This window comes from Podarcis muralis, chromosome 7 (genome assembly GCF_964188315.1).
Source record: "Podarcis muralis chromosome 7, rPodMur119.hap1.1, whole genome shotgun sequence".
Taxonomy (NCBI): domain Eukaryota; kingdom Metazoa; phylum Chordata; class Lepidosauria; order Squamata; family Lacertidae; genus Podarcis; species Podarcis muralis.
In genome coordinates, this window is record NC_135661.1 from 88972552 (window position 1) to 88983533 (window position 10982).

Sequence of the window (10982 nt, forward strand, 5' to 3'; positions counted from 1 at the left end):
GGTTAGAGGAGTCTGTAACCTGAAGCGTATGTAACCTGAAGCATATGTAACCTGAGGTACCACTGTAAACAAGAAGAGATCTAAGAATGGAGTTCTGTTTTGTTTCAGCATCATCAGGTAAATGATAGATAGATAGATAGATGATAGATAGATAGATAGATAGATAGATAGATAGATAGATAGATAGATAGATAGATAGATAGATAGATGATAGATAGATGATAGATAGATAGATAGATAGATAGATAGATAGATAGATGATAGATAGATAGATAATTTATTACGGTCGGAGACCAGCTTATAAAACACACTTGGGGGTACAGTCACAGAAGAAAAACAAACAATTACAACAATGTACAACAATAAATTTAAAAACCATGTCCAACAATAAACTACCGCGGGGAGTTAATCCAGAGTCACCCATGGAATCGAGTTTGGGGATTTTCATAACGAACTAGTTTGAGTCAGGGGATGGTCTGTGCCTACAGATCTGTACACAGAATCTGGCAACCATCTAGGTCGTCTTCTGATCTTTGCCTAACAGGAAAACGTCAACTTTTTGCTTTGTCGGGAGGTCAGCAAGCCTCACCAGCCGGGGACCAATGGTCTCACTACGTGCCTCTTCATAAAAGGGACATCTAAAAGAACAAGTGCTCTGGGCTTCCTATATCCCCCAGTGAACAGGCGCAAAGTCTCTGAGCACATGGGACTTTTTAAAAGGCTCCACCCAGGACCGGCGAGGGCAGAGCCAAGCTCCTGGCGAGTGTAAAGGACCTTCTGGCATTTTTGGATACGAGAAAGAAGAGATATGCTGCTGGTGCAGCTATATATCTCTTGATTTCTCCAATTTTATAGTCGGGGCACCTTGAGCAGTCCTGTTGTCTCTTGGGTCTATGATTCTTAGCCTGACTGTAGCTTTTGCCTGGCCCAACCCCAGACTTAGAAGGGCGGTTTAGGGAGGTTTTTAATGTTTAATGTTTTCTTGTGTTTTCAATATTCTATTGGGAGCCACCCAGAGTGGCTGGGGAAACCCAGCCAGATGAGTGGGGTATGTATAAATAAATAAATAAATAAATAAATAAATAAATAAATAAATAAATAAATAAATAAATAATAAAACTGATCCCCAAAATATATATAATGTTATCGGAATGGGAAACGAAAGATGAATTAGTTAATTCAGCAATGATACACTGGACCTAAAGATTTAGGTCACAGATAGTTAAGGAGCCAAAGGCCTGGTGGTTATAGAGAAAGGTATCAGGCGAGCCGCTCTGGGGAGAGCATTCCACAAGCAGGGAGCCACCGCAGAAAAGGTCCTGTTCTCGTGTTGCCACCTCCTGGACTCCTCATGGCAGAGGCACACAAGAAAGACCCTCACGGGGCCTAGGTATATAAGTGTTGTTATTATTATCCAAATACATATATGGTTATTTATAACCCACTACATTCTGTCATAAATGGGTTCCAAATACCATTATGCTTCTCCATTCAAAGTCCACATCTGTACGCAATCCATTCATAAGTTACAGATAGGTAGCCGTGTTGGTCTGCCATAGTCAAAACAAAAAAATTCCTTCCAGTAGCACCTTAAAGACCAACTAAGTTAGTTCTTGGTATGAGCTTTCGTGTGCATGCACACTTCTTCAGATACACTGAGATTCATAAGTTGTGAGTCTTGCCAAATCTTCATTGACTAAAGTGGGGCATAGGTTCGTTTTCCCAATGCATCAATACCAAGTCTTTTGGCCGTAGTGAAGGCATGGAAAATGCATTTACGTCGTCAAATTCCATCTAGTGGGTATGTCATTCAAAATAATAATAATAATATAATAAATTTTATTTATACCCTGCCCCCCCCAGCCAGAGCTGGGCTCAGGGTGACTAACACCAGTAAAATTACAGTAAAATCATACTAGGAAAAAACTCACCAATTTAAAATACAGGTTAAAATGCAATTTAAAATGCAGCCTCATTTTAAAAGTAGCCCGTATATCAAAACCATAAGGGGAGGGAAACATAAGGGTCAGACTGAGTCCAAACCAAAGGCCAGGCAGAACAGCTCTGTCTTGCAGGCCCTGTGGAAAGATGTCAAGTTCCGCAGGGTCCTAGTCTCTTGTGACAGAGCGTTCCACCAAGTCGGGGCCAGTACTGAAAAGGTCCTGGCCCTAGATGAGACCAATCTAACCACCTTGCAACTTGGGACCTCCAAAGTGTTGTCATATGTGGACCTTAAGGTCCTCCGTGTTGCAGACCAGGAGAGGCGGGAGATATTTTCCTCCGAAAAGTTCAACATTTCCCACACAGTCACGTTTACACAATCCAAATGTTTTCTCCCCAAACTTTGGAAGTGCAGGATGTTGTAAAACCGTGAGGCTAATGGGATGTGGGGGGTGCTGTGGGTTAAACCACAGAGCCTAGGACTTGCCGATCAGAAGGTCAGCGGTTCGAATCCCTGCAATGGGGTGAGCTCCCGTTGCTCGGTCTCGGCTCCTGCCAACCTAGCAGTTCAAAAGCACGTCATAGTGCAAGTAGATAAATAGGTACCGCTCCGGCGGGAAGGTAAACGGCGTTTCCGTGCGCTGCTCTGGTTCGCCAGAAGCGGCTTAGTCATGCTGGCCACGTGACCCGGAAGCTGTATGCCGGCTCCCTTGGCCAATAAAGCGAGATGAGCCCCGCAACCCCAGAGTCGGCCATGACTGGACCTAATGGTCAGGGGTCCCTTTACCTTAATGGGTGCGCTTGGACTAGATGACCCTGGTGGAGGGGGCCCCTAACCAGACAGAGGGCCTTCTTGGTGGTGGCGCCCACCCTGTGGAACACCCTTCCTTAAGATGTGAAGGAAATAAGCAGCTATCCTATCTTCGAAAGACATTTGAAGGCAGCCCTGTTCAGGGAAGTTTTTAATACTTGATTGGGAGCCGCCCAGAGTGGCTGGGGAAACTCAGCCAGATGGGCAGGGTATAAATAATAAATTATTATTATTATTATTATTATTATTATTATTATTATTATTATTATTATTATTGTTATTATAACCCTGACCCAAATGGGGGTCCTAAAAGGTAAAGGTACCCCTGCCGGTACAGGCCAGTCTTGACAGACTCTGGGGTTGTGCGCCCATCTCACTCAAGAGGCCGCGGGGCCAGCGCTGTCCGCAGACACTTCCGGGTCACGTGGCCAGCGTGACAAGCTGCATCTGGCGAGCCAGCGCAGCACACGGAAACGCCGTTTACCTTCCCGCTGGTATGTGGTCCCTATTTATCTACTTGCACTCAGGGGTGCTTTTGAACTGCTAGGTTGGCAGGCGCTGGGACCGAGCAGCGGGAGCGCACCCCGCCGCAGGGATTCGAACCGCCGACCTTTCGATCGGCAAGTCCTAGGCGCTGAGGCTTTAACCCACAGCGCCACCCGCGTCCCAATGGGGGTCCTAACCTGGCCACAATGTGGAGACATTTCTTTCCCCTTCGTTTCTGCCCCCTCCCCAACTTCTAGCAGGAAAACAGCAGGGACACCACCTTTCCCAGAAAGAACACCTGCAGAGACTATCGTCTATCTAATCTTTCCACATTGGAACATTTCTATTTTTGTCTCCCTCCGCCCTCCACCTGCTGCCTCTCCCAAGGCCCAGGTGCAGATTTCCACTGGGTGGGGGCACCCTGCCTCCCTTGTCTCAGCACCCACCCACCTGCGTCACCCTCAAGGTCACCCTGACGGATGAGCTGCAGCTGCCAAGCCCTGGTGCTCTTATTCCAGCTGCCTTTTCATCTTGAAAGCAAGGTCGGGGTGGAGAGGTCAAGGCGCCTTCAGAGTCAGACCCTGCCTTCATTTCTCTCCATGTCGCCTTCATTTCTCTCCATGTCGCCTACACCAACCGGCAGCAGCTATCTGGCCTTTCGAGCAGGAAGTATTTTCTGCAGCGGACGTTTTGCTCGGGATTTGAACCCAGCACCCTGAGCGAGGCACGGGCTCTGGTTGCCGCTGACCTGTGAGCCTGAAAATAAGGATTCCAGTCCTCATGACTTTCAACACTTCAGGTGCTTCAGGTTAAGAACAGAAATCGGGTTCCAGCGGCGTGGCGGCAGCAGGAGGCCCCATTAGCAAAAGTGGTGCTTCAGGTTAAGGACAGTTTCAGGTTAAGAACGGACCTCCAGAACAAATTAAGTACTTAACCTGAGGTACCACTGTATATTGAGAAGCAACGTGCCTAGTAAGTCTGGTCTTTACTCAAGGAACTGTTGTGACAGGGTCCCTACTCATCACACGCAGGCGGGAGGAGAACCCAGACCAATGGTGCACAAGCCCTTATACAGTATAGGCTTTTGAAATTGCCCACCCTGTAGCCCAAGACCCCCCCCCAAAAAAACCCCATCATACATACATCACAGAAAGGAGGCGGTCTACAGCAGAAATCCTCCTTTGCCAGGATACCTGATAATGGTCACTGATTGCTTTACCTGGGCAGCCTGGCCATTCTTTTGTGATGGTAAATACTTTAATTCCTGAATCCAGGTCACAGGCTCACCTTATTCATACACAAATGTGCCCTTAAGGCAGGATTTGCAAGCAAAATGACAATGGGAAGGCTTTCCCCATTTGCCTCCCTTTACTGCACAGGAATATTTGAGTTCATTGGGAGTGTCAAAATGGCTTTAGGATTGCTCTCCTGTACTATTTCAGTCGGGGACAAGGGTGGCGCTGTGGGTTAAAGCCTCAGCACCTAGGACTTGCCGATCGAAAGGTCGGCAGTTTGAATCCCCGCGGCGGGGTGCGCTCCCGTTGCTCGGTCCCAGCGCCTGCCAACCTAGCAGTTCGAAAGCACCCCCGGGTGCAAGTAGATAAATAGGGACCGCTTACTAGCGGGAAGGTAAACGGTGTTTCCGTGTGCTGCGCTGGCTCGCCAGATGCAGCTTGTCACGCTGGCCACGTGACCCAGAAGTGTCTGCGGACAGCGCTGGCTCCCGGCCTATAGAGTGAGATGAGCACACAACCCTAGAGTCTGGCAAGACTGGCCCGTACGGGCAGGGGTACCTTTACCTTTACCTTTACTATTTCAGACGCATGGTTCATATATTTAGATATGTGTGCATTTATGAATATTTGTTCTATATTTGAGACCTTAGGATTCTTATAACAGTAACAACAAATAAGCACAAACCAATAACCCCCCTCCCACAAACACATTTGAAAGGGTATCGGATGCCGATCTGCCCAAGGCCTGGTCGAAGAGGAACGTTTTCGCCTCACGCCTCCAGGCGCCAGCTGAAATTACAGTCTCACACTCCTGAAGCCAGCTCGTAGGAAGATTGGTTGCCACATGAAGTCTTCATTCCTCCCCACAAATTGCTCCCCTCTCCTGGTTATAAAAAGGGGGGTGTCAGTAGCCCCGCATCTCGTGCCAAAGGGGCTGGCACAAAATTGACCCAGTGGGGCATTTTGAGTCCTGAGCTCAATAGTTAAGGCGTGTAATAAACAAAACCCTGCCCTTCTTCCCTTATGGGGGACACAAGAGCCCATATAGAGTCCTTTGTAGGTTCTCCATCGGTAGAGAAAATAACAGAGGCCAAAGCAGAGAATATTGAGAAGCAAAGCAGCTAATAAGCCTGATTTTTATTGATCTGTTGCAACAGGGTGCTCCCCTCACACGTAGGAAAGGAGGAGGACCCTGAAGCAAGGTGTGCCCACCCTTATATAGACACTTTAAATCGCCCGCCCTGGAGTTCAAGACCACCTATAGAAACATCATACATACATCATAGAAAGGGGTGGTCTACAACAGAAATCTGAGTGCGTTGTTTATCTCTTGTCTGGCAGGTTACCTATTAATGCTTACTTGATTGGATATCCTGGGGAGCCTGGCCATTCTTTTGTAATAATAAGTACTTAGTTCCTGAGCCACGTCACAGGCTCACACCCTATTCAAACACAGACATACACTTAAGACAGGATTTGTGAAGGAAAAGACAATGGGGAGGCTCCCCCACCTCCTCCCTCCTGGCAGAGAAAACATTTGGTCAGTTTGGGAGTCAAAATGGTTTCAGGGCGGATGTTGGCCTTTGTTGGGATGTGGGTGGCGCTGTGGGTTAAACCACAGAGCCTAGGACTTGCCGATCAGAAGGTCGGCGGTTCGAATCCCCGTGACGGGGTGAGCTCCCATTGCTCGGTCGCTGCTCCTGCCAACCTAGCAGTTCGAAAGCACCTCAAAATGCAAGTAGATAAATAGGTACCGCTCCGGCGGGAAGATAAATGGCATTTCCGTGCGCTGCTCTGGTTCGCCAGAAGCGGCTTAGTCCTGCTGGCCACATGACCCGGAAGCTGTACACCGGCTCCCTCAGTCAGTAAAGCAAGATGAGCGCCGCAACCCCAGAGTCGGCCACGACTGGACCTAATGGTCAGGGGTCCCTTTACCTTTACCTTTATGTTGGCCTTTAACTCCCACCCAATTTTCAGTTTGAGATTATTATTTTTTTGGGGGGAGGGACATGTTTGCCCAGTGAGGAAAAAAATAAGAGCTGAGACATGGAATGGGGTGCTATGGTGGTAGGCAGAGAGGCAAGCCCCCCAAAAAACAAGGAATCCCCCCCCCCCGGTCTGGAGCGAAACATAGCCTAATTGTACCTATAAGCAAAAGACATTAACTTTTTAAAAAATACTGTGATGACATGTTGACTGAAAGTATTGAGGTCACGTGTGTCTCGAACTGAAACATATACACGAAATATTGGTGCAAAATGTTAAGTGCAGCTGTTTCTCTGGGTGGGCTGGTTAATAGCTTCTCAAAATATCCTTGGCAAATGGAGCAATACTTTTGTTCCCATATTTTTTTTAAAATGGCAATGTGGCCTAGTGGTTAGATGGCATTGGAGTTTGTCCAAGGAGATCCGAGGGCACATCGGGGTGACCTTGACCCAGCCGCCAATTCTCCCTGTATAGTCTACCTTGGAGGAGTGTCGTCCGGAAGTCTGAGTTCGCTGCAATGCAAGCTTATGACTGTTTGTTCATTGAGCGATCCCCGCCGCCACAATAATACCTCTTTGGAAGGCTGGATGCGGGTTTTCGTGACTGCGGCAAATTAAGACCTACTTGAGGAGCAGAATGGGTGGTGAATCACTAAGTAACATTGCTGTTGGATTGGCAATTGAAAAGAAATGATCAAAAGCCCTCGACCTTGAAGCTGTTGTCAATCATTTTGCAGAAGTGCATGAGAATCCGTGTGTTCAGCTCCCCCCCCCCCCCCCGGATCTACATCCTCTTCCATTGCCTTGCGGTGATTGACAATCTAATCAGCCAGAACTGATGCAAAACTTTAGGTGTATCCAGATGTCTCAGTTGGCTCTTGCCGGGAGTCTGAATTCCTGGTTCTGCCCGCGCTGGTTCAAAAAGAACAGCCTGTTGTGTGTCTAATAATAATAATAATAATAATAATAATAATAATAATAATAATAATATTTATATTCCGCCCATCTGGCTGGGCTTCCCCAGCCACTCTGGGCGGCTTCCAAAAAAATATTAAAATACTGTAATACATCAAACATTAAAAGCTTCCCTAAACAGGGCTGCCTTCAGATGTCTTCTAAAAGTCTGGTAGTTGTTGTTCTCTTTGACATCTGGTGGGAGGGCGTTCCACAGGGTGAGTGCCACCACCGAGAAGGCCCTCTGCCTGGTTCCCTGTAACTTGACTTCTTGCAGTGAGGGAACAGCCAGAAGGCCCTCAGCGCTGGACCTCAGTGTCCGGGTAGAACGATGGGGGTGGAGACACTCCTTCAGATATACTGGACCAAGGCCGTTTAGGGCTTTAAAGGTCAGCACCAACACTTTGAATTGTGCTCGGAAACGTACTGGAAGCCAGTGTAGGTCTTGGCGGCTGCTCCCAGTCCCCAGTCTAGCTGCCGTGTTCTGGATTAGTTGTAGTTTCTGGGTCACCTTCAAAGGTAGCCCCACGTAGAGTGCATTGCAGTAGTCCAAGCAGGAGATAACCAGAGCATGCACCACTCTTGCAAGACAGTCCGTAGGCAGATAGGGTCTCATCCTGCGTACCAGATGGAGCTGGTAAACAGCTGCCCTGGACACGAATTTGACCTGCGCCTCCATGGAGAGCTGTGAATCCAAAATGACTCCCAGGCTGCGCACCTGGTCCTTCAGAGGCACAGTTGCCCCATTCAGGACCAGAGAGTCCCCCACACCTGCCCACCCCGTCCCCGCAAAAGTCTACTTCTGTCTTGTCAGGATTCAACCTCAATCTGTTAGCCGCCATCCATCCTCCAACCACCTCCAGACACTCACACAGGACCTTCACCGCCTTCACTGGTTCTGATTTGAAAGAGAGGTAGAGGTAGGTAATTTGTATGTCGGTGAAACCCCGTGTGGTGTGATGGTTACGAGTTTTAGGACTAGGATTTGGGACAGACCCAGGTTCGAATCCCCAGTCAGCTATGGAGCTCAGTGGGTGCCAGTTACCATCTCTCAGCCAAACCAACCTGATGTTTAGAATGGCAGTTTTAGCATCAAATATCTGGTTATTTCTCTTTCTGGGGGACAGTCACACAACTGGAAATATACTTTGCCACTTCCAGGTAAAGGGACCCCTGACCATTAGGTCCAGTTGTGGACGACTCTGGGGTTGCAATATCAAAAGCAACGCGATGTCCAGAAACAATAGCAAGGTGAAAAACTTTACGGAATAATTCAAAACAAACTGAAGTCTCTGAAAGTCCTTAAATGAATCACAGTGCCAGACTTTACCTGGCAGAGAGTAAGTTGTGAAGCTTTGTATAATCAGCAAATTAGTTCAACACTTGTAAGTCGAAAGATATGTAATTTCTTCATTAACTGAGTATTTTTCATTATATCTATTCAAAAAAAGATTGGGTGTATAACTTTTCAATGTTACAGTATATAATTTCTACGCTATTTGAAGTTGTTGTTATGCATGTACAGGTCATCGTTTGAATATTTTATTTTCAGTTAATGAAGAAATTACATATCTTTCGACTTACAAGTGTTGAACTAATTGGCTTATGGAGAATTCAATGAAACAGTAGTGGTTATCCGGAAACACTGTTCAACAGAGTTCAGAGTTGGACATCAGAATTGGACATTTGCTGATTATACAAAGCTTCACAGCTTGCTCTCTGCCAGGTAAAGTCTTGCACCGTGATTCATTTAAGGACTTTCAGAGACTTCAGTTTGTTAGTTCTGATATTTTGAATTATTCCACAAAGTTTTTCACATTGTTTTTGTTTCTGGCCATCGTGTTGCTTTTGACATTGCTGACTCATATTTTGCAACACAGGGGTTGGATGGTTGACTCTGGGGTTGCGGCGCTCATCTCGCTTTATTGGCCAAGGGAGCCGGCGTACAGCTTCCAGGTCATGTGGCCAGCATGACTAAGCCGCTTCTGGCGAACCAGAGCAGCGCACGGAAACGCCGTTTACCTTCCCGCTGGAGTGGTACCTATTTATCTACTTGCACTTTGACGTGCTTTCGAACGGCTAGGTTGGCAGGAACAGGGACCGAGCAATGAGAGCTCACCCCGTTGCGGGGATTCGAACCGCCGACCTTCTGATTGGCAAGACCTAGGCTCAGTGGTTTAACCCACAGTGCCATCCGCGTCCCTTGCCACTTCCAAACCCCCCTGTTGTAAACAAAAACTGCCCTTTTCCCTTATGGGGTATCCAAGAGCCCATATAGAGTCCTTACATAGGTTCCCTATTGGTAGGAGAAAAATAACAGAGGCCAGCCAGAGAATATTGAGAAGCAAAGCAGCTCGTAAGCCTGATATTTATTGATCAGTTGCAACAGGGTGCTCCCCTCACACGCAGGAGAGGAGGAACCCAGAACAATGGCGTGCCAGGCCTTATATAGACTTTTGAAATTGCCACCCTGTAGATCAAGACCACCCCCAGAAACATCATACCTACATCACAGAAAAGGCGGTCTGAACAGAAATTTGAATGTTGTTTTTCTTCTGTCCTTGTTTTTCTCCTGTCTGCCAGGTTACCTGTTAATGCTCACTTGATTGGATACCCTGGTGAGCCTGGCCAGTCTTCTGTAGTGATAAATACTTAGTTCCTGGGCCAGGTCACAGGCTCACACCCTATTCATATCTTAAATGTGCCCTTAAGACAGGATTTGTGAGGAAAGAGACAATGGGGAGGCTTTTCTATTTTGACCTTGCAGAGAAAACATTGGCTCAGTTTAGGAATCAAAATGGTTCCAGGTTGGTCTTCCTGTGCTGATCTATGTATGTGCTTGGTTGGCACGCTTATGAACATTACCATATATCTAAGACCATAAAATTCCTATCACACCCCCTAATTATTATTTTTCCTGGTGTTGCCACTGCATGCAAAAAGCCTGGCAGCATCTCAGCGTAGGCTTGGATCCGGGTCTGTGAACCTGGAGAGCTGCTGCCAGTCAGTGCTGGGAATACTGAACTAAATGGGCCAATGGGTCCAACTTGGTGCAAGGAGCTTTCTCTGTTCCGCTGCCCAGCGCTGCATCCGCTCTTCTTTGCCAAGTATTGCAACGGCTGCAAGAAATCTACATTATTGCATCTTTCCTCCTTTTGAATCCCTTCCTAAGCAGCAAAAACGAAGCAAGATCCGTGACGCAATGGGGCGGAGCTCCTAAGTCCCCGCCCCCTTCCCATGTCCTTTAATGATTGGCTGTCCTCTTACCCGCTCTCGCGCCTTTCATTCATTCCTCCCTCCCTTTCCCGGGAGGGGGCGGGGAGTCGATGACGCACACTGCTCATATACATACGGCGCCCGGCGTGCTTTGCGGCAGCCGCCGGCGCTACAAACCGGAGCAAAAGCGGCGGGGATCTTTTCGAGAGGGATCCGGAGCGAAGAAGAGAACGGGGGGACATCGTGGAGGGGTTTCAGGTTCTATTTCGGCTCCGGAGAGCGGCCAGAATCGGCTCGCCCTCACCTGACTAGCCCTCTGACGGCAGGGCTCCAGCGCCGGCCGAAGGGAGCGGT